This window comes from Bactrocera neohumeralis, unplaced genomic scaffold (assembly GCF_024586455.1).
Source record: "Bactrocera neohumeralis isolate Rockhampton unplaced genomic scaffold, APGP_CSIRO_Bneo_wtdbg2-racon-allhic-juicebox.fasta_v2 cluster09, whole genome shotgun sequence".
Lineage (NCBI taxonomy): Eukaryota > Metazoa > Arthropoda > Insecta > Diptera > Tephritidae > Bactrocera > Bactrocera neohumeralis.
Genome location: NW_026089622.1, coordinates 30,221,646 through 30,247,212, shown reverse-complemented (window position 1 = coordinate 30,247,212; position 25,567 = coordinate 30,221,646). Strand labels below are relative to the sequence as shown.

Below are 25,567 nucleotides of genomic sequence, written 5' to 3'. Positions count from 1 at the left end.
TTATGTAGCCTGTTAACGTGTATCTAATGGCCAGAATTTACACATATTTGCACCCGAAGGGAAAACTTATAACATTGTCTACAAAAATATCCTAGATTAATACTTTGTATTTTATTTTTTTAAATTGTTAGAATTCAGAATTTTTTGATAAAATCGGATGAAAACTTGACTTAGCCCCTATAAAACTAATAATAGAAGATTGTTTCACTTGGTAGCACGTCGGTTCAATATACAAAATATAAGAAGAATTGAGAAAGGAAGATTGTCTTAATATTTTCGTGTTGCCGCGTAGAGGAAATCAAAAAATTGGTTGAAAGTATACTAAATGTTTTAAAACGAATAGGTCTTTGATCAAAATTTTAAAATTATTCTTCATTACTTATTACTGAGTTTGGTGTGCGTAACTGAACCCATTTGTTTTTTTGGTTTTCCTATGAAATTATTGGTTTATATTTCCTTTTCTAATTTTTATACTCTTGCAATCTCAGGATTGACTACTTGTGTGAGTAAAAACATAGATATCGTAATGAAATTTTGCACACGTGTTTCTTGGCAAAAAAGGTTGGACGACTTCCTAGATTAGCGACTAGAAGACTTTTACGAGCCAAGCTCAAACTTAGACGATGGACGTGACGTGACGCCGCTCACTAATTTGGTATGTAATATTATCTTGACATTCTTATGCTCCTTGGACGCAATTGACTATATCCAAGTCTGCTTTTCTTACTTTCACTTTCCAGTATACAAATCAAGCAGCAATGAATCTATCGAGATAAAACATTGCCGAATATTGTGTTTAAAGTAAGCCAACTTGTAACCGAAAATTGTCAAAATCGGACTACACCTGTTATAGTGCCATGATATCAAATATGTAAACCATGAATACAAACCAATGTGAAATGCGATCAAGCAAAAATCGAAAGTCAAATTTTTAGCAACTGCAATTATAAAGGTGGGAACACCACAAGGAGCTTTGGAAGAAAGGGCTTTAATAAACAGAGACTGGTAAAAAAACTCCAATCTCATAGGAAGCTGATCAGATTTTTGAAACACCAAAAACAATATTTGCAACCAAGATAAGCGGCACCTCAGAATAATGCGTAAAGTTTCGTGCCGTAAAGTGGAAAAAAGACCCAGATTTAAATGCGAGTTTTCAGCTGAACAAAAATTTTAGTGTTATTCAAACTGCAAAGATTAGGAGACCAATAAAGAAATTTGAAAAGAAGCCATATACATATGTACATATATGGAAAAGTAAAATACATACTCAACCAACAAAATTACATTGATGAAGAAATAGAAGCTGACTTTTATCCAAAGTTTATAAACTAAAATATTAAAAAAGTTGAGAAAAGAAACAGTGGGTTGGATTGCATCTTGTAATATCGAAAAAAGAGGGCGAGATAGTACAGGAGGTAAGCACAGGAAAGGAAAAGGAACAAATTGTAAAGGCGAAAATTACAAGTATAGCAAACAAAATGTGAACGGAGGAAGTACCCTATAATTAGCGAAGGCACACATTTTGTAAAAGCAGTTAGATTTTTGAACAAAGATTTGAAGCGAGCGATAACACCAATTATAGGAAGTGAAGACAACAGGTGGAAGTTTATATCCCCGGAGAGTCCTCACTTTGTAGGAATTATGTATAAGCGCATAATCATCGTGAACCATTTTGTGACATGTCAACATTTGACCGACAGAAGTGCGAATATACCGCTACCAGCTACGACGTCACTTCGTTGACAAACATGACAAAATTACAAGATAATTTCGGTCACTCCCCTTATAACATTACATTAATATCTAAATACGCTCTGAGATAGTATGAGAGGGCTTTATAGGAGCCGGTTTGAAAATTGGACAATGGGCGTGGCACCGCCCAGTTTTGGGCCCCGACCAACCGATTTTGACTAATTTAGTCCTTTTTTTCCTATATTCTTCTTTACTGGCGCAGACACCGCCTACGCGATTATAGCCGAGTTAGCAAAAGTGCGCCAGTCGTTTCTTCTTTTTCTATATTTTTTCCTAGCCGCCCCGCCCAATTTCTTTTGCCACGTCTGTATCAGCAGAGTAATATATTTCTTTCTTCCTTTTCGAAGTTTTTTCGAAGTTTTAATTCGCGCGCAACTAAACACTAACTAAAAAAGTTGCGCGCGCTCTCTCCTTTTGCGACCGCTCAGCTATACAGACGTGGTAAGTGTGTTTCCAATTATATTATATTTAAATACATTTATTATATGAAACCTTTTGTTTTATTTAACATTTTGTGGAATAATTGCGCCAACCGTTTCCCCACGGCCAACCACATCATTGGAACGAGCGAGCACCGTGCTCCACCACCCGAATTATCATTGGTCCTTCGAGCCGGATAACAGGTAACAAGTCGATTTTTTATTAAAGTGAAAGTGCATAATTTGCCCAATTTAGCAACACGCAAGTTACAGCCAAACATATTTTGGATTTGTGCTCTGCAAGCTAAAAGGCAATAGATTGGTTAATTTGTGCATCATTTATGTACAAAACCAATTGTGCTGTGTGAAGTGGAGACCAAAACTTATTTTTGGCACTCTACCCACAAAATCAAAGCACAAGATTGCAGGTAGTATTGTACTTCATTTAAGTACAACAACAAATACACCTGGCAAATGCACTATTTCACTTTAAAAAAAAAAAACCACACACTGTTATCGAATAAAATTATAAATTTCTTGGACGCACAAACCTCGTCTGGAGCGTCAACAATCTCTCTAGGGTTATTTTTTCTTTTCCTTGTGGTTAATTTGAGTCTAGTCGCTCAACTCTGCCTTTCCATATATTGCTCGAATAGCAATAAAGGCAAGCAGCAATACGCAGCTGCAGTTTCGCGAGTGCAAAAAAAAAAAAAAACCGCACACAAAATTAAAATAAGTGAAGTGAGAAATTAGAAAAAGTGAAGTGAGCGACAGCGAGAAAGCCAAGCAGCACAGGCAAACTGCAAAGTCAGAGCAGCAAAGCCGAAGACCCAAAGACCAAGCAGCAAAGGGAGAGCAGCGAAGGCAAAGCAGCAAAGAGAAGCAGCACAGGCCAAGCAGCAAAGGGAGAGCAGCAAAGGCACAGCAGCAAAGGCAAAGCAGCGCAGCAGCCATCCCAGAAGGACACCAACGAGCATAAAGAGTGTAGTGTTAAATTAAATAACCCAGTGAACAAAAGTGAAAGTGAAGTGCTTGTGAATTTTTATCTGTATTTTTATTTGGATTTTAATAAAGCAATTAAGCACAAAGCAATTTTGTTTGTGTACATATTCGAAGACTAGGCGTGCTAGTGCATTGGGCCGATTACCCAGCAAGCACATTCAAATTAAATTTTGGAAAAATATTTTGAGGAAATACTTCACTAAATTTGCAAGTGCAAGTACAAGTGCATTGGGCCGATTACCCAGCAAGCACATTCTAATTAAATTCGAAAAAATACTTTGCGAAAATAGTTTTAAATTTATTAATATTTTTTGTGCCTTCGAATATTCACGCTTCACTAAGAAACAACCCACTACTAATTTGTAGTTTGTCCGTGATTGGTTCTATAACTTTTGAACTTTTGCAACATATTTGCAAATATTTCTTAAATTTTGATTTCAAGTTTTAGATCCGATTTTGTGCAACATTTTTGCAGTTCCGGTTCAATTTTTGAACACAATGGAAGCCATCAGAGCATTTAACACAGCTGCAGACGCTCTACTGGAGTTTGAGGAGTCTTTTACTCCAACAGCAAACAACCAAAGTGCCTACTCTCTGGAAGTACAACAAACTGAACTGAAATCTCTGTGGGCAGAGGTAAAGTCAGAATACAAGTTGTGTTTGCCAAAGGTGGATCCTTCCGACACAAGCTCAATTGACGACATTAAGCTTAAATATTCAAGCTGTTACCACGCGTATGTGTGTTGCGCGGCCTTGATGGGCGAACACATGCACAACCTCACGGCGTTCAACCAAAGCCCAACTTCAAATTCTACGGTGATTCAACCTGAACGGTTACAACAAACGGTAGAACCCGTGAGGTATACCATCAACTTACCGCCATGTGATACCGAAATATTTCATGGCGATGTTTTACAATGGCCCTCATTTAGGGATTTATTTGCCGCCATTTATGGGAATAACCCAAGGCTATCTCCGGTAGAAAAGTTATTCCATTTGAATCAAAAAACGCGAGGTGAGGCAAAAGATATCGTTTCGAAAGCGCCATTGACGAATGACGGATTCGCATTGGCTTGGAACAATTTGTTGTGTAGGTATGAAAACAAGCGAGTGCTTGTTAACACACAATTAAATTTATTGTTCAAGCTCCCGCACATTTCAACAGAATCTGAGACCGAACTCAGAAATTTACAGCGGGAGATTAATAGCTGCATTTCAGCTTTACAAATACATGGCATCAATGTAGATAGTTGGGATGCCATATTTACGTATTTGTGTTCTATCCGACTCCCGGATTATACACTGTCGCTTTGGGAACAATCTCTGGATTCGGATTCAGAGATCCCAAAATGGGTTGACTTAGACAAATTTCTAACCAAACGGGTTAAAACGCTTGAGAGAGTATCAAACCTCAAAGGCGATTTGGGTACTCAACCCAAGATTAAATCGGCTGATGGTGAAGGTCGGATACCAACCTTGCAGTCAAGGATTGGATCCAAACCCATCAATTCCCATCACGCCAAGACAAATAATATCAAATGTAAACTGTGCTCATCTCAATCGCACATTTTGAAAACTTGTCAAAGATTCATTGAGATGCAGCCTAATGCACGATTAAATGCTGTCAGAAAACTTCACGTCTGCTTAAATTGTTTATCGGACTCACATGAAGTCAAAAATTGCAAAAGTATGTTTAATTGTAATAAATGTAAACAGAGACATCACTCCATGATTCACCGGGATCAGAGTGAGGAAATAGCTCAGATGTCCGACAGCACAAACCCTACTGAGATTTCTACTAAATCTCATGTGGCCTCTATTAAGGCCAATATTTCAAATGTGCCTACCAGTCGAAGCATGCTCTTAGGTACAGCCATGGTGACCGTATGTCACAACGAGAGCACCTTCACTGTCAGAGCCCTGATTGATTCAGGATCTGAAGCCACCTTCGTAAGCAATAGTCTGAAAAAACGCTTACATCTGGCAAGCAAAAAGATCAGCGCGCGAGTTTCAGGATTGAATAATACCGTATCAGGACGAGTTCAATCGGTATGCTCGATTACAATTGGCTCGCCCCGTAACAAAAGTCTAAGATTAGAAGCGGAAGCGTTGGTACTGCCAAAATTGACTGGACTGCTTCCATCCAGATCAATAAACCCTTCAATTGTTAAAAGGTTACCCAATATCCCCTTAGCGGATAAAAATTTCTATACGAGTCAAAAGGTTGACTTGTTGATCGGAGCAGATCTTTACCCGAAAATTATACTAAATGGGGTAAAATCGAAAATTTTCGGATCCATCGCTGCACAACGTACGGTGTTCGGTTGGATTTTAACAGGTTCCGTTCCCTCCGAAGAAACAAAAATAAATGGTAAAGGCGACAGACAAAATTCAACAATAAGTCACAACACAAAATCATTTTTGTAGTGCGAAAAAAATTACAATTTATTTTTACAACAACAACAACGCAAACATCATCAGCAGCAACAACACAATCATGCCAGAAATGATGGCAGAACAAATGATGACGCCCGGCTCATCGAATAACACCGATACACATGGTGGCGCATTTCGAGCACCCGGCGTTGGGATGCAATCGCACAACAGTGACCAGACGTATCTGGTGGTAGTTCATCACAACAGAAGAATTCGATGCCAGCACCTGCAGGCATTCCAGTTTTGGATCAGTGGACTTCAACGCGGCTAATCTGTTGCGCCACAAAGATTGCCAACAATCAATGTTAATTGCATATTATAAATCACACGTTAATAATCTTCCTTTTCGTTTAGGAAAATTGAAAAGACGAAAGAATCGTAGATCCCGATAAGCTCTTCTTGCCTGTCCGCTACGAGGAGATCAAACGTGTGCAGCGAAGAGCCTCGACGTCGATGAAAAGGGCAAACTGCGACAGCGTAATACGCTCAAAAACCCACACACACGATGCTTCAAAAATCGGGTCACCGAAGAACAAGTCGACGATGTCATTGAATTGACATGGGCACAGCAGGTCGAGCAGCGGAAATGGAGGAGAATTCATTGGCAATCGGCCCGACGTATTCGGAGCCTTATCAACCATGTCCACCGACGTCAACAGTCAAGCATCCGCAAAGCTCTGACCAACGATGCCTCTCCCGCATACCACACGCCCAAGATCGAGCCAGACTCGAGTCGTCTCGCCGACTTCGGCATGCTGGTAACTTCATTTCGGATTGGCGGCATGGCAACGATCGACTGAGACTCGATTCGTCTCAGCGACATTGTCCGGACCGAACAAGACTCTATTCGTCTCGTCGGCCACCCCATCCGAAGCGAAGGCGTGGAAGAGATGTTCGTCGTCAAGCCGATGCACGCCATATCATCAAGGATAGGCACATAACACTACCTTCGAACTGCAACCAGGTTCAAACAGCCGACGCTAATAAGGTCTCTGGAAGACCATTCCAACAGGGCAGCACCAGTCGAAGTAATTTTGGGAGCCCGAACGTTTACTCCCAGCTCATGTTGCCCGGATTACAACTAGCGGCAATGGGCCAACTCACCGCCCAAAATACGACACTGGGATATATAGTATCCGGTGTCGTATAGGATCGGCACAATAAAGTGCACTGGCTGCCAACGCCTCTCACATTCACCACCTACCCAGGATCGAGTTAGACTCGAGTCGTCTCGCCGACCTCGGAAGGTGGTGACTTCGATGCAAATTGGCGGCATGGTAATGACCGACTGAGATTCGATTCATCTCAGCGGCATTTCCCGGACCGAACCAGACTCGATTCGTCTCGTCGGCCACCCCATCTGCAAAGAAGACGTGCAGGAAGTGCAGGAGCCAGGTAGTTAAGTTAGCTTTAAGTAATTCATTGTAAACTACATTTGCAGTAATACTGCAAGGCGGGGAGAATGTTAACGCCGCCCCGCCCAATTTCTTTTGCCACGTCTGTATCAGCAGAGTAATCTTTTCTTTCTTTCTTTTCGAAGTTTTTTCGGAGTTTTAATTAGCGCGCAACTAAACTCTAACTAAAAAAAGTTGCGCTCTTCCTTTTGCGACCGCTCAGCTATGCAGACGTGGTAAGTGTGTTTCCAATTATATTATATTTAAATACATTTATTATATGAAACCCTTTGTTTTATTTAACATTTTGTGGAATAATTGCGCCAACCGTTTCCCCACGGCCAACCGCATCATTGGAACGAGCGAGCACCGTGCTCCACCACCCGAATTATCAGTCCTCTTATACCTTATATAAAGATTTTCGAACTTCCAGGTGACTTTATGCTGAATATATCAGGAAATATTTGAGTCATCTCAATGAAAATGGAAGAGCGTATTTTACTCATAACAGTTTATCTTTGTGCCTAAAATGGATAAAACTGAATGATCGGAAACTTGACCTAGTCCCTTTAGTAACTTTCACCAGGATTTTCGAACATCCGGTTGACTTTGTTTTATATGATTGGTGATTGTATGTGAGGTACCGTAGTGAAACCGAGCGAACATTTTTTTATTATGTCTCATAATAATTGTTAATAGATAAAATCGGATCGATGCTACCCAAACTGACATACTATGTTGGGCCTAAAACGCTGCCCTGTGGTACTCCAGCCCTTATCTGTCTTTCATCCGATATGAAATCTCCCACTTTTACCATAAATTGTCTAATATTTAAATAAGACTCCAATGTTTTATACAATTCTAACGGTATACTGTTTTTAATCTTATATAAATGACCTTCGTGCCACCCCTTATCAAACGCCTCAGCTACATCCAGAAATATTGCTGAACAGTACTCCCTGTGATCAAATGCTTTTCTTATTTCGTTGTTAATTCTATTTACTTGCCCTATTGTGCCATGTTTCGCACGAAATCCGAATTGATGCATACAGGGTAGAAGACTGATTGGTCTGTATGAGGACGGCTGTGTTAAGTCTTTCCCAGGTTTATCTATCAAGATAATCTGCCACTTTTTCCATGAAATTGGATAGTACCGAAACTAAGAATTGCATTGAGGAGCAAAAAGAGCACCTCTACAGCAATAATTGGTAACTCAATTAGCATTTTTGGGGAAATATTATCATGTTCCGGCGACTTTTTTGGATTAAGTTCTTTGATGATTCCAATAATTTCAGAAGGTGGAGTCTTAAAAGACTCGAGCAACTCTTTAGCTGTGTTGGGTAAGATTGACAGCTTAAAGTTGTTCTTTGGCAAATTAGGTTGAAATACCTTTTTTAGGTCATTTGCAAAACAATTAGCCTTTTCCTCGTCACTTCGAGCCCAATTTCCACCCAAGTCTCGTATAGGCATGTTGGAGTCAGTTGGTGGCTTCATGGACTTTTGGGCTTTCCAAAGTGAATTTTGCTTGTTGGAATTTGGACACATCTTCTTTAGATACATTTCGGTGTTCAATTCGTCCTCACGTTTAAGCACTTTTTTTAATTTACGACCGCAGCTTTCAATTGAAGCTGAGTGGAAGGGGAGCGATTTATCTGCCATTCACGTCTTGCACGCCTCTTTTCATTTACGAGCTTTTCTGTTTCTCTATTAGAAATTTTTCTGGGACCAAGCGGCTTATATATTTTGTTTGGTGTTGCTAAGACAGCGCGCTGGTTATTATATCAATGACTTCTCCTATTTAATTTATAATGATTTTCGTTTTTCTTTTCAATCTTTTTGTTGACTTTTTACACCTTAAAGTATTTTCGTGAAGGTTGCAAGAGTGTAAAATGTTCGGTTGCATCCGAGTTTAGAATATATATAAATAATTAACTTTTTTAATTTACTACTATTTATAATAATGATTTGGTAGAAGATTTGAAATTCGGTAAAAATTCGGTACTATAAAAAAACTGACACATACGAACGCCAAACCCTTTGATTGTTTTACTATACTGACCTAGTACCATCACCTTGACTTGGAATTTCTCACCCCCCAGATTAGCTGTTGTACTGTGAAATTTAAAAGGTCATAAAAAAAACTGACACATATGAACGACAAACCTTCTGAAGGTTTTACAATACTGACCTAGTACCATCACCCTGACTTGGAATTTCTCACCCCCCAGATTAGCTGTTGTACTGCGTATTCAGCGCTAAATGAAAACTATGAAATATAACATATACGGTTTAAAGTCAACTAGAAAGTCGGAAATCATTATTGGGTGTATTTGAACTAGGAGAAGGTCTGGACAAATTGCGCTAACTTATGAAATTACTCAAGTCTTTACTTACTCGGGAATATGTTTCCATGAAATTTTACGAAGACAATACATACACTGTCCAGCATAAAGTCTGCTAGAATAACGAAAATCACTATAAATGTACATACATATGTATGTCTATGTAGTACTTTTATTCGTTGATCAATTTTACCCATTTTCCGCATTAAAAAATAATATCTCCAATATTAAACGTTCAATTAATTTTCTAAGATATCTTTCAAACTGACCGATATATACAGGAACTTTTTGAATATAGCGCCCTCTGATGGCACCATTTATATGCCGACTGGTGCGTTAGAATCTGCTGTCTTAATTGATTGTCCAGTGAGAAATTCATAACATTTCATAGATTCGAACTGAAGTTATTACGTTTTAAATGTCAGTATGTGTTATCATTGCGAATATGAGCTTCGAACAATGAGCCAACATTAAATTTTCTTTTAAAATTGCTAAAACTTTTACCGAAACGTTTCAATTGATGAAACAAGTTTATGGCGATGATTGCCCATCCCGTAGCAGAGTGCACGAGTGGTTTCAATTGTGGTCTCAATTCATCAAAAATCAGCCGAAATCGAAAAGTGTGTGCACGATTTGTCCTGCACAAATTGACTGACGTCCAAAAATTGCTCAGAATCGAACATTCGAAGGACGATTATTTGACCAAAAATCACATTTTTACCATAAACCACTCCCCTTCCTTTTCGGAAAAATGCATTTGCCCATGAAAGGATAGCGTTATGCAGACGTAGAGGCCATTCAAAATGCTTGCACCGGCATACTGGCGGACATATCGACCAACGAGCTAAAACACACGTTCGACATCCTTTTGAACCGTGCAAACGGCTGTATTGAAGCAGAACGAGACCATTGTGAATAAAATAAATTGATTTTGCCGAAAAAAACATTTGTTCTGTTTACTTTGGAACGCACCTTGCAACTTGTAAAGATTAAAATTAGGGAAATACCTTAAGGTGTAAAACGCCAACCAGAGGATCGGGATCTCAGCAGTTTTATGTATACATATACTTTTTATAACACATATATTGGCAGACTAATTCGGAGTAAGGCTGGTGTATTTAGTTATTGATTTATTGCGCTTTTTTAGTTTTTAATAGTACCGTTATATGGGGAGTGAGCGGGGTTATGTTCTGATTCCATTCATTGATACACTCTCTCGGTAGGAGTTCTTATAATATTTGCACAGAGCCAATTTGGTTGTTATAGTTTTAGTAGTTTACGAGATATGCACACCAAACTTATATGGGGGCGGGTCTACGCCAACTGTTTCAATTTTTTTTTCCTGAAGGAGCTCCCTGCTCCGGCGTTCCCATGTGCAAAATTACAGGTTTATATCTTAATTTAGTTTTCAGTTAATGGCGCTTTGTGGGCGTGGCAGTGGTCCACTTATGCGGACCATCAGCGAACTCTTAATTTGCCAAGTTTCATCAAGATATCTCAATTTTTACTCAAGTTAGAGCTTGTACGGATGGACAGTCACCCGGACTTCAACTCGTTATCCTGATTATTTATATATATATAACCCTACATCTAACTCGGTTAGTTTTGGATGATACATACAACCGTTAGGTGAACAAAACTATTATACTCTGTAGCAAAATGTTTGAAGAGTAAAAAGATATTTGCATATTCATATTGATTCATATATGTAAAGCATAGAGTTCTCCAGTGACAACCCCTATATAGAAGGTATATGATAAAAACTCTATCACATCTGAAGACTAAAAAGACGATGCTTCCATTAACTATACATGTTACTAAAGATCAGTTAACTTCCTAAAATGGAAGATAAAGAAATAAATAAAAAATATTACTTATAAATTGTTCATTATTCGTTCAAAGTGGGCATATACGTTTTACGTTCTTTTGCTTGAGCAAGTTACTTTATGTGTACATACCTTGATTTGATTTGATTTGGATGTTCAAGTAAACAGGCTGAAAAAAATTGAAATGATTAATAATGCAGAATTTTAAATTCGGAGCTCACGTAGATTTTTTTTATTGAAATTACAAATTAATAAACATATTTCCTAACAACATTAAAGCATTAGCATAAAAAATTTGGTACTACTTGTATGCTATGCTAAGATTTATAACGGTGGCTTATGAGGTTAAAATATTGTGTAGTGAAGAAAAGGCGATCACTGTACTTATTGACAACTTTGCGATATCGCCGTACTGTGTTTTAAGTTTTAAGTTATAAGAATCTAATAGCAATTTTTTCGAAACTTTGTTGTCACTTTACTGGAAGGAAGCAAATATAATATTAAAATAAGACACGTTGTTAACGCATTAACACTTTTTTAGTCGTACTTGATTTTTTGTATTTTGCATTCTAACATGATACAATATTTTTCTTTTAACACTTATTTGTAATACCTAAAACTAATTGAGTAAGATTTAGAATTATATACAGTGACGGGCAAAACTGTAACACTACACAGTGATCCATTATTAAATGACGCCGTTTAAAATTGTTCTCATTCAAGACCTGAAGATCTTCATAAACATTGTAAATTTTCTGATTTTGTCTTGGAAAATCTTGAAAACGATAACGACAGTTTTAAGAAAATTATCTTCTTCGATGAGACTCACTTTTATTTGAGTGGTGCCGTAAATAAACAAAGCTGTCGATTTAGGAGCAAAGAAAATCTACAAATTATTCATGAGCAACCATTACATTCATCTAAATTGACAGTTTGGTGTGTTTTTTGGTCTGGTTGAATCATGGGTGCGTATTTACTTCAAAATGAAGCTGGTGACACTTTTACTGTTGATGAAATTAATCATGATAACGTCTGGTTCTAACAAGACGGGGCTACGAGCCACACAGCATGTGTAACAACAGAATTATTGCACGATTGCTACTGGATCTTATAAAAACTGATTTGTCTCTGTACATTGTGCCTTTATATTTTTCATAATTTTACTTAAGTTTATAAATAAAATAGGAGGTTAAATATATATATTTGCATTTGAATTCTACGAAAAGCGGTGTTAGCTGATATCCTCTTTCTGATGACATAAGTATGTATGTATTTTATACATTGTTTCAAGATGAATAGTTTTAGTTAAAAATTTGAATAAAAATCCCTTTTTTTTTTTTTGAATTTTCTATTTTCATTTTTAAGTGATGTATGGAAGTAATTTATAAATAACTAGCTGTTACCCTGTGCGCTTTGCTACACCTAAATCGATTAAAATTCTTAAGGGTTTTTACTTTGTGTTTTATTTATTGTTGTAAAACTGTTACTTATTTATAAAACATTTATAAAACATATTGGTATACAACATTTTTGGGTTTTCCACCTGGCGCGTAAATGAATAAGCACCTTGGTGTTCCCACTCTCGAGCATGCGACGAACAATTGGCCGTTGGAGAAACACGGTTCTTCCAAATTGACGCCGCACACTTGAAACGTTTTCCCATGCGATTTGTTGATGGTCATCGCAAAGGCAAGACGTACTGGGAACTGCAAGCGCTTAATTTCAAACGGCATGCCCGTTTGAATCATGGGAATGCGTGGTAAGAGTACAACTTCACCTGCTGCCTTGCCATTTAGTATTATTGCTTCAATCAAATTTGGCCACAATTTTTTGACTGAAAGTCTTGTGCCATTACACAAAGTCGGTGGCTTCAGATTTCGTAGAAGTATAATGGGTGAACCGACTTTCAGGACCAAACGATGCGGTGGCAGACCGGGGGGATCCAAAGAATTCAAGAATTCAGTTGGATAATTGACTACTTCATCTTGATTCAAAACGCTATCAATCGATGTATATGTTGTAGCTTCTCCTTGCAGTTTTTCTTGAATGGCAAAATTGATTTCGTTGACGTGTACATCTTTCGGTGCCAATATTGCGCGTTCACTTAAATAATCGTGGCGTTGATAGTATTGAACAATATTCGGAAATACACTTTCAATCAATTCTTCTTTCGACTGTAAAAGTGTACAAAAGTTGTTCGGCAATGTGATCAAACCGGTATCATCGATTGGTATTTTGCCTTCGCCAATGTCCAACACCTGCTTCGAAAACGCCGCTGCGGATCGATCATTTTGCAATGGGACTCGCATGTTGATGGTAAGAGTCAGCCTTTGAACATGTCTCCACAAAACTGACGATTTTAAACATGCGTTTATTTCGTCGGCAGGAGTTGATCGAGGAATGACTGGCAAAGTTTGCCGAAAATCGCCGGATAATAAGACTAATGCTCCGCCAAAAAGTTGTTGCTTTTGGCGTAAATCTTGCATTGTTCTATTGAATTCTTCTAATGACTTTCTGTTAGCCATTTGGCACTCATCCAATAGAACTATTCCAGCCCCTCGCAAAACTTTTGCCATTGCTGAATTCCTCGATATGTTGCACGTTGGTGTTTCTACGACTTGGATGTTCAACGGTAATTTCAACGCAGAATGTGCTGTTCGGCCGCCATCAAGTAAATTAGCAGCGATGCCTGACGAAGCAATTGCCAGCGCAATTTTCTACTGTGACTAGTACTAGTAGCAAGAATCAAAGAGATAACGCCATTGGCGTTATTGTCAACCGCTCGTATAATTTTATCATAAGCATTTTTCTGCTGAATATTCAATTTGGTAATGTTAGCTTGTATGAAAGCACGCAATTCATTGCAATCGTATTGTTGTTCACGTTGAAGCTCATAGTCAAGCATATCAATCGCTGAACGATTGGGCGCAGTTATGCCAAGTTGCGCTAATGCCTTATTCGCAATTGTAAGGCACAGGTCTTCAACCAATATCAAAGCATCATTATACATTTGTAATATATATAGCAAGTCTGCGTCCGATGCTCGATTACGCGCCAAAATTAATAAGTCCTCGGTCACGCAGTCTTTGTACTTATTCCACAGTTCTTGCGGATTTGACGAAAGGCATGTAGATATTATTATGGCGAATAGTACGCGTATTTGTTTTGGATGAGATGTGAGTGATGCGTCATGAAGTGCGGTGTCCCAATGCATATCATCTTCTAACAAATACAATCGCTGACATGTTTCACGATACGTCGCACTCAACTGACTGTCAACAGTTTTCAAATCATCAAATGATCTTTGTCCGCGCACGTTGACTATTAGCAGACGCAAATAGAAACATTCGGCGTTGTTGAAACATTTTTTTTGACACACTCAGTGCATTCGGAACACTTACGTTCTGTATGTCTTGTTAGCTTGACAGTCATCCATAGAAAGAACGAATGACAGGCAAAAACGATCAACATGCGATGTCAATGTGTTTTATTAATTGTAAACATCCGCCAGTTGTTTCTGTTTATTAGTAAAAGGCATTTGACAGGACTGCCAATCTTGCGGCAAAACATTATTTCATGAGAATTTGTATAGGCGGGATGTATCATTTTTGTTTTCAAATGTGCAATGATACACACATTAAATTTCTTATGTGCACCCTCCAAACAGTCCCCAATCACTCCTGAAAGATTCATTGAAATCGGGCAAGCCGTCTAGGAGGAGTATGCGAACAGGAAGTTTTGCCACTTAATTTTATATATATATATATAATATATATATATATATAATATATATTAGGGTGTGCCATTTTGAGGCAACCTTTTTTTTCAACTGAAAAACAGGCTCAAAACTTTCGAAATATGTAAAAAAAAAGTCACTCAAAAGATGAGCTCTTAATATTATTGAATTTTTCAAGTCGAATATCTTCAAAAGTGCTTAAGGTAGGAACATGAAAATTGGTACAGAGCTACAGGATAACAACACCACTCTCACCTATAAAACCGAGGTTATCGAATAAGGGGGCGTGGTACCTCCCATACAAACTAAATTTTTTAAGCAGAATATATGTGAAAGGGTTCAAGGTTGGGACCTGAAAATTGGTAAAGACCTATATGGTATCAAAAGCCTTCTTACACTTAAAGAAGGGGTAATCGGAAAAGGGGGCGTGGCACCTCCCATACAAACTGAATTTTTCAAGGTGAATATCTTCAAAAGTGTTTTAGGTAGGAACATGAAAATTGGTATAGAGCTATAGGAAACAACACCATTCTCACCCATAAAACTTGGCGTTATCGAAAAAGGGGGCGTGGTACCTCCCATACAATCTTTAATTATTTTGGTTGTTAATCCACCATATATTTATCTCATTTTCCACCTAGCACGATATTTTGGTTGTTTCTTGCTATTTTTGTTTATTTATCGGTGACAGTAGCGGTTATATCGTAATTTTGGTTGTGTTGCGTGCTATTTTTGGTTTATGGAAATGGCAGTTTTATGAAACAAACACAAATTAAATTAAACGTCAATTTTGCTTTGCAATCGAACACGCAAAATTTAGAGGGCAATAAAAATGCGCCTTGCTTTACTGATATATTGATATATTTTGTTTTAAAAAGTGAGTTATTTAGTGAAAGTGATTTAGTGTGTTGGCGAATACCGATTTGTGTACATTCGAATTTATCATTCAATTGATCTGCTTCCTTAGTTTAATTCATTCATTTTTGGAGTTTTCAAAGGTAAGTTATTGGTCCGTAAAACCTTATACGAACTTTATGCAAATGAATGATCATTTCCAATTAGATATTTGTTACGATGCCAAGAATCAGTACGTATGGTAACACTTCTCGGAGTTCCCAGGCCGGAGAACACAAAATAGCAGGGCACGTCAAAGGGAAAGTGTTATTGAGAGGGTATCACCACGAAATAGACTGCTGGAGAATAGCACGCACCAGTTAGAAGATGTCAACCAAACATACAATCAGCAAGAACGATTGAGAAGAAGGGAAGTTCACAATCAGCAACAACGATCGAGAAGAAGGGTAGTTCGTGCTCGTCAAAGTGATGAAGTAAGATCACAATATGCGATTATTCGACGACAACAGCGGCAACATCTTTCTTTTGTGAACATTGAACGGGCAGGTTTTCGATATGATCCAAACATTCAATATAGCGCATCTGTTCAAATCGGTCAGATGTCAGTAGTTTGTCAATATTGCAATGCAGTCAAATTTAAAAATGAACCGCCAGTGTTATGTTGCGCCGGGGGAAAGGTTAAGTTGCCAGAATTGCTTCCACCACCACAGCCATTGTTCCAGCTGCTTTACGGTGAATCTCCTCACTCGAGCCATTTTTTAAAGCACACTAAAATGTAGAACGATTGTTTTCAAATGACGTCGTTTGGCGGTGAAATTGTAAATGAACAAAACTACAATCCAACGTTTAAGGTATTTTTGCCAAACAATATTCGACAGAAACTACAGAGCTTTTCTCCAATTATACAGTTTCATGGGCAAATTTTTCATCTCGCTGAAAAAAAATATCTCCAAGTTTACTTTCTGGGAGATTCACATGATGAAGTAAATCGGCGTTGTGCTATCTTTAATACAACGAAAAGAGAAATAATCGAACAATATGCCAACAAATGATCATAATATAATCATACAAGCGGACAAAAGACCAACAGACGACACATGAAAGACAATATAATGCACCTACAGTTAGCGAAATATCAGTTGTTGTTGTTGGAGAAAATTTGCAGTCGCGTGATATTGTTATCAAACGTAGAAATCAAAACGCACTAAAACGGATAAGTGAGACACATCGGTCTTACGACGCAATGCAATATCCGCTCATGTTCTGCCGTGGAGAAGACGGATATCACTTAGGATATAAGATGATAAATCCGGTGAATGGTTAGTAAAAAAAAATTTTTGTTTGCTACTTCATATAGGTAATTTAAGCTTTTAGGTGTCGAGACAAATAAAAAAGTCAGTTCAATGAAGTTTTACGTATATCGAATGATGATTCGCCAAAACTATGACAACTACTAACTGAGATATGGACGGTTATTTCAACAGTATGCAGTTGACATGTACGTTAAAGTTGAGACAGAACGACTTAATTACATGCGATACAATCAGTCGAAGTTGCGATCTGAAGAGTATATTCACTTAAGAGATGCAATGAATGGTGATGCGGATATTACAGATATTGGTCGACTCTATATTTTGCCATCGACATACATTGGCAGTCCTAGACTCACCCGCTGACAATGGCAGAACATTCATCACTCAACTGAAAGGAAAGAATTTCGTAGTTGATAACACATGGATCGTTCCATATTCGCCAATTTTGTCTAAGGCATTCAAAACACATATAAATGTTGAGTATTGCAGTTCAATAAAATCAATTAAGTAAGTTTGCAAATATGTCACCGAGTTTATTTCAACGCAGAGAACATAGTACAGCGAACGGAAATACCACCAGCAACCACTTTAACAAGTTTCTTTGCAACTTGCGCCAGTGATCCGTTCGCGAGAACATTGCTTTACTCGGAGATGCCTCGGTATTATACATGGAATGCATCGTCGAAGAAATGGTTGCGCAGGAAGAACGGCCATCCGGTAGATGGTTATCCAGGTGTTTTTTCAACTGATGCATTGGGAAGAATTTACACAATCCATCCAAAGAACGATGATTGCTTTTACCTACGTTTGCTTTTGATTAATGTATGCGGTTCAACTTCATTTGAATCATTGAGTATTGTATCGGGTGATTTTTTTGAGGTTAGGATTTTCATGCATTAGTATTTGACAGATCACGTGGGATTTCAGACATGGTGTCAAAGAGAAAGATGCTCAGTATGCTTTGACATTTCATCATGAATAGACTTACTAACGAGCAACGCTTGCAAATCATTGAATTTTATTACCAAAATCAGTGTTCGGTTCGAAATGTGTTTCGCGCTTTACGTCCGATTTATGGTCTACATAATCGACCAAGTGAGCAAACAATTAATGCGATTGTGACCAAGTTTCGCACTCAGTTTACTTTATTGGACATTAAACCAACCACACGAATGCATACAGTGCGTACAGAAGAGAATATTGCGTCTGTTTCTGAGAGTGTGGCTGAAGACCGTGAAATGTCGATTCGTCGCCGTTCGCAGCAATTGGGTTTGTGTTATTCGACCACATGGAAGATTTCACGCATGCTAACAAACTTTTTGTTGCCAAAAATGGAAGAACTGAACTTGGTTGACATGTGGTTTCAACAAGATGGCGCTACATGCCACACAGCTCGCGATTCTATGGCCATTTTGAGGGAAAACTTCGGAGAACAATTCATCTCAAGAAATGGACCCGTAAGTTGGCCACCAAGATCATGCGATTTAACGCCTTTAGACTATTTTTTGTGGGGCTACGTCAAGTCTAAAGTCTACAGAAATAAGCCAGCAACTATTCCAGCTTTGGAAGACAACATTTCCGAAGAAATTCGGGCTATTCCGGCCGAAATGCTCGAAAAAGTTGCCCAAAATTGGACTTTCCGAATGGACCACCTAAGACGCAGCCGCGGTCAACATTTAAATGAAATTATCTTCAAAAAGTAAATGTCATGAACCAATCTAACGTTTCAAATAAAGAACCGATGAGATTTTGCAAATTTTATGCGTTTTTTTTTAAAAAAAAGTTATCAAGCTCTTAAAAAATCACCCGATAGATGGTACCATTTGTGCAACATTTCGAGAAGCATGTCAACAATTGCAATTGCTTGAACACAACAGTCACTGGAATCAAACGCTAGCGGATGAAATAGCTTCTTCACCAGCCACTGCAGTTCGTACACTTTTCGCTATTATAATTTCGACATGTCAGCCTTCAAACCCGCGTCTATTACGGGATACGTACAAAGATGACATGGCAGAAGCGACGAGAAATATCGACTTACAAATGAACGCTGACATCTACAATCAAGCATTAGTCCTTATTGAAGATTTATGTTTACTTATGAGTGGAAAACTCTTGATTGAAGTTCATATGCCGGCACCAAGTCGTCAAACAAGGGATTTAGTGAGTCGCGAATTGGAACGCGAGCGTGCTTACGATATAACTCACTTGCAACAACAAGTACAAACAAATGTTCCACTGTTGAATGAACAGCAAAGCAGTGCGTACCATCAGCTAATAAATGCTGTAGATAGTGGAAACGGTGGCATATTTTTCCTCGATGCGCCCGGCGGGACTGGCAAAACGTTCCTATTGTCTTTAATACTAGCAGCAATACGTGGTCAAGGTGGTATTGCATTAGCTCTTGCATCTACCGGAATTGCTGCAACACTGTTAGAAGGTGGAAGAACGGCACATTCAGCATTAAAGCTTCCATTAAACTTGGAAATACACGAAAGTCCCGTTTGCAATATTTCAAAGCAATCAGCAATGGCACAAGTTTTAAAAAAATGTAAGTTAATCATATGGGATGAATGCACAATGGCCCACAAACGATCATTAGAAGCACTCGACCGAACACTGAGAGATTTGCGCAACAATAATCGTTGCTTTGGAGGAGTGATGATATTGCTGTCGGGCGACTTTAGACAAACACTTCCCGTGATTCCAAAATCAACAGCGGCAGATGAGCTAAACGCATGTCTGAAGTCATCGCATTTGTGGAGGTTTGTTAAAACCATTTCATTGACCATGAATATGCGAGTTTTGCTGCAAAACGATAGAACTGTGGAGGTTTTTTCAAAAGAGCTGCTGCGAATCGGAAATGGACTAGTTCCGATAGATCCTTGCAGTGGATTAATATCGATTCCAACTATGATTTGCCAATTCACATCTAATAAATATGAACTAATCAGTAGTGTATATCCAAATATTGCTCAAAATTATGGTAACTACGATTGGTTAAGCATGCGCGCAATTTTAGCAGCAAAAAATATGGATGTCAACGATTTGAATTGGACGATTCCGGGAGACCTGCAGTCATATAAATCAATCGTTGAAAATGAAGACGAGGTAGTAAATTACCCAGCGGAGTTCTTAAACTCTTTGATGCCGCCTGGAATACCGCCTCATAATTTGCGTCTCAAAGTTGGGTCTGTAGTTATTATGCTACGGAATCTTCATGCTCCCAAACTGTGCAATGGTACTCGACTGATTGTGACCAAGCTAATGGACAATTTAATAGTGGCAACATTTTGAAAGGCCCGTTCAAGGGAGAGGAATGCTTACTTCCCCGAATTCCATTAACTTCAACAGATTTGCCATTCCAATTCAGACGTTTGCAGTTCCCAGTGAAACTTGCATTTGCGATGACAATAAACAAGTCACAAGGGCAGTCGCTGGAAGTATGCGGCATAAATTTAGAAATGTCTTGCTTTTCACATGGCCAGCTCTATGTGGCGTGTTCGCGTGTTGGAAAACCTTCCTCACTGTTTATTTACGCCGCGAAACAGAAAACCAAAAATATCGTGTACCGTGCAGCCCTAAACTAAATATGTACTAAAATTATATATTTTCGAGACTCGATTAAAACTAATAAAATTGAATGAGAATAGTACAAACTTAATTTTATTAAATTGTCAACAAATCCTGGACGCGATGTGTCAGCATTATTGAAAAGAGTAGCATTTTTCAAGCAATTAAATTCAAAAAGCATTAATGTACCCTCGAAAAAAATGTTTATCAGGCAGGTTCTGGCAATTCACATCCGAGTAAAATTTGTGTCAAATTAGGTACAGAAGGTATTTTCCACAAAATTTCAGTCGGATTTAAATTGCAGAACCTGAAATATACAGGATATCATGTTTTTTTTATCAAAAACAGTTCAAAAAACTCAGGAATAATTTTTTTTCACTATATTTCAATATTGGGAATTTGTCAAGGACATAAAAGGCGGTATTTAAAGTATACACAATGAAATTAGGAAAAATCGTTCATATTCCATTAAAACCAATACCGGTGTAATTTTTGAAATGAAAAAATAAAAATTTATTTTGGACAGAACGAAGTTTGCCGGGTCAGCTAGTTTCATTATAATTTTTATTTCGTATTTTTAAGCCTTATGTACTATTTTGGAAATCTTACGTATTAAATTAAATATAAGTATGTGTATGTTGGTATGTACTGCACATCACATGGGGTCCCTGCCAGCCAAAAGTGATGAAAAAACTAGTGAAACAGTAGGTTTTGAAACCCTCAAAAGTAGTGAAAAAAGTGAGCTCGTCATAAGCCGCGTGAAGATTCTAACCACTTTTCCCCTCACACGTTCGTATACATGTGCTTATACATCTCGGTTGCGCTAGTTAATTTTTACCATAAGTAAAAATGAGTCAAAAGAATATATTTTGAGCTGCACCGAAATGTGTACTCTTTATTTATACTCTTAAGACTAACTTATTACTAGTTGATAGTTTGTTTAAATACAGATTGTATTATATGTTTAGGTTTGCTTACATACTTGTATATATTGTTTGCTTAAAAACATTTGCTTTGTTTTAAGATAAGATTGTTGCGGTACTCAAACTCAATGTTGTTTTGATACTTGTTTGTTTAGGATTGATTGTTGTAGTGATAGTGCATTTCAATTGTTGGAACTCAAGGTTGTTTCTGCATTCTGTTTACTGAAACAAAAGGTTGTTTTGATGTTTGTTACTATTATAAGGAATACAATCCTTTACTCGCTCATTCAGCAGTGTCATATAAATTATTTATGTAAAAATATAGTTGAACTGCTCTAATTACCGGAATCGTCAACTGATGCAGGGTTGCATTTTTTGATTCATACTTTTAAAATTTCAAACAAAATTCAAATTATTAATTTTATTATTTTTCGTACCATTTATTATAATTAAATATATTAATGCGAACATTGTGTAAATAAAAATATATTTAATTTAAAAAAATAATTAACATCTGAAAAAATATTGTATTAAAGAAAAACATTACTAATACCTGAAAATAAAGAATAATTAAATTGAATTCATAATATCTAACAGAAAAAGAAAGATTAATTATATGAAATGATAATAATATCTGAAATAAAAGATTAATATTATCTAATCATTTAATATATAAAACAAGCATTTGTTTTGACATATTAAATACATTGGATTGTGCAGGCCGCCTTAAACGCATAAAAGGCATATATACATACATAATAAATATATATTACATATATATACATACATATTACATATTATGTATTTATTTTCGCGTATTATATTGGATGCGCAGGCCAATTTCAAACAAAACACACTTATTTTCACATACTTACATACTTAACAATATTTATTTGCTGCTGCTGCTATTTTTAACTCTGTTTTCCTGAATTCCAATGCTATAAAACAAATGAAGTAATTATTTGCAAATTATTTTAAAAAAAATCACATAAAATTCATTTACTTATATTCTTTTTGTACGAGCTCGAATGACATGTGTTGCGTCAAGCGACATATCTAAATCTAAAACAAAAATAATTAAATGAATTGTAAAATATTGAATTATTAAAAATTAAATTAAGAAAATCTAAAATATAAAATACATGTCTTAATAATGCATTCATAATACCAATCTATTACTTACCTTAATACTTACCATAATCTGTTATAAAATTTAACGAAAGTTGAAAATTATTATAATGTACTTACCCTTTTTTAATACATATTTATATTACCCCTAGTTTAAGCCGTTAGTTTTAAGATTTAGGTTAGCAATTAGATTAAGTGAAATAAAGAACTCTCTCTTATGTGAACCGTTGAAGCGAACGCACGCTTTTTTTGCTACCGGAATAATTTATAAGTCTTTTCGCGACAGGTAATTGGAGAGTATTTAAAATTGCGCATCCCTAACTATTTTTCGTGTCTCAAAAACGCTTGAGACTTTTCATGGCGCCCGAGCAGGGACAGGGAGCGTAATTAAAAAATTTAAAACTAAAATACACTTAAAAAGTGTAAAACAAGTGCATTAATTAATATTTCAAACCAATTACCTGGGTTTAATTCATTTCGGATCTCGGTTTTCGGTGTTCGGCTTTCGGCTAAGTGAAAGTGGTGAACAAATATTAAGAATAAATATAACACTCGTGTTATAAATGTTACACATTAAAACAAAAAAAAGCTGAAAAAGCAAAATATATACAAACATAAAAGACAAAAAGTTATACGCGCGTACATGAAAAAGAGTGGGTGTAAAAAATTACCTGTGCTACCAAATTTCTAAAAAAAAAGAAATAAAGGAAGAAGAAACGTGTGCAGTGTAGTTGCTGGAATGAAAAACATATATGTAAATACATATGTATTAACAAATTAAAGAAAGTGCGTGGTCAACTGAAAAAGAAACAAGCAAAAAATACATACAAGTATATAGTGTGCACAAGGTAGCGGAGGCTGTGTTAACACACCGCTAAGTGTCGTTGTGTCAAAAGTGCCGTGTGCAGTTCCGCAATATAGGAACACATAACGTAACGTTTCAACATTTTCATCTCCAGTGCTGCTACATCTCCACCAACGTCTACGTCACCACTAACATTGCAGCTGCGTGAATGCCTTCATCGTCGCTGCTACGTCAACGTCATCGCTGCCGCTACTACGTCTACGTCAACGCCATCGCTGCTGCTGACCGTCGTGGGAATGCGCTGCAACTGCATCATATGCCAAAGGGAAGTGAGCGCCGGCAAACAGCCGACGCACCAGGTAACGAGTGCGGATTATTGAAAGTGGTGCAAACAAACGAAAATTCAAATAAACAAAAAAGTGCACACTTTCAGTTTTTGGCTCTCCCTTTTTTCACTATATTGACATACACACATATATCGGGTGATTTTTTAAGAGCTTGATAACTTTTTTAAAAAAAAAAAACGCATAAAATTTGCAAAATCTCATCGGTTCTTTATTTGAAACGTTAGATTGGTTCATGACATTTACTTTTTGAAGATAATTTCATTTAAATGTTGACTCATGTGGTTTCAACAAGATGGCGCTACATGCCACACAGCTCGCGATTCTATGGCCATTTTGAGGGAAAACTTCGGAGAACAATTCATCTCAAGAAATGGACCCGTAAGTTGGCCACCAAGATCATGCGATTTAACGCCTTTAGACTATTTTTTGTGGGGCTACGTCAAGTCTAAAGTCTACAGAAATAAGCCAGCAACTATTCCAGCTTTGGAAGACAACATTTCCGAAGAAATTCGGGCTATTCCGGCCGAAATGCTCGAAAAAGTTGCCCAAAATTGGACTTTCCGAATGGACCACCTAAGACGCAGCCGCGGTCAACATTTAAATGAAATTATCTTCAAAAAGTAAATGTCATGAACCAATCTAACGTTTCAAATAAAGAACCGATGAGATTTTGCAAATTTTATGCGTTTTTTTTTTTTAAAAAAGTTATCAAGCGCTTAAAAATCACCCTGTACAACAATATGTACATATATTATTTTGCTATACAATTGATGTATTTGAACCCCAAGAAAAGAAAATTGAATTATTTATTTTTTTCGCAATTTGTTCGATCTGTTTTTGTAATTATCGGTCGTTTTTCGCAATGTTTGTCGATTTTCGATCGAACATTTTCCGATCAAATTACTTTATTGCGCTTTTGCTCATTTTGCGCATTTTTCGATTTGGCTCTTCGTATACTTGGGAATCGATATTATTTTATCACGTTTTCGTAACCGATTCCAAATATATTTGTTGCCAACCTTTATTGCTATTATTCATTTCTCATACCTTATTGGTTTCTTCTCCTTTTATTTGGCGTAGACACCGCTTCCGCGATTATAGCCGAGTTAACAACAGCGCGCCAGTCGTTTCTTTTTTTCGCTACGTGGCGCCAATTGGATATTCCAAGCGTAACCAGGTCCTTTTTCACCTGGTCCTTCCAACGGAGTGGAGGTCTTCCATGTTTTCGTCCATTCTGACAATATGGTCTAGCCAGCGTAGCCGCTGTCTTTTAATTCGCTGAACTATGTCAATGTCGATATTTCATACAGCTCATCGCTAAATCGAATGTCATATTCGTCGTGGCCAACGAGCAAAGAACCATAAATCTTTCACAGAACTTTTCTCTCGAAAACTCGCAACGTCGACTCATTAGTTGTTGACATCGTCCAAGCCTCTGCACCATATAGCAGGACGGGAATTATGAGTGACTTATAGAGTTTGGTTTTTGTTTGTCGGGAGAGGACTTTGCTTCTCAATTGCCTACTCAGTCCGAAGTAGCACCTGTTGGCAAGAGCAATCCTGCGTTGGATTTCTAGGCTGACATTGTTGGTGGTGTTTACGCTGGTTCCAAGATAGACGAAATTATCTACAACTTCAAAGTTATGACTGTCAACAGTGACATTCATTCGTTAGTTGACTGTCGACGCGGATAGACGTGCGTGCGCATCGTTGTGA

The 25,567-nt window shown here is 37.4% G+C and overlaps 1 protein-coding gene and 2 long non-coding RNA genes across 9 annotated transcripts in view; all 3 read left to right on the top strand.

The window, feature by feature from the left end:
* LOC126764065 (inositol polyphosphate-5-phosphatase A) overlaps positions 1-25,567 on the top strand; it is a 721,948-nt gene that overhangs the window by 560,270 nt on the left and 136,111 nt on the right. The window lies entirely within an intron of this gene.
* Positions 1-25,567, top strand: part of LOC126764263 (uncharacterized) — a 367,932-nt gene that overhangs the window by 315,418 nt on the left and 26,947 nt on the right. The gene's annotated exons all lie outside the window — the stretch shown is intronic.
* On the top strand, positions 603-7,338 carry LOC126764361 (uncharacterized). The gene is made up of 3 exons (XR_007667973.1): positions 603-655; positions 741-1,415; positions 7,150-7,338. It is a non-coding gene; the product is annotated as an uncharacterized LOC126764361 (long non-coding RNA).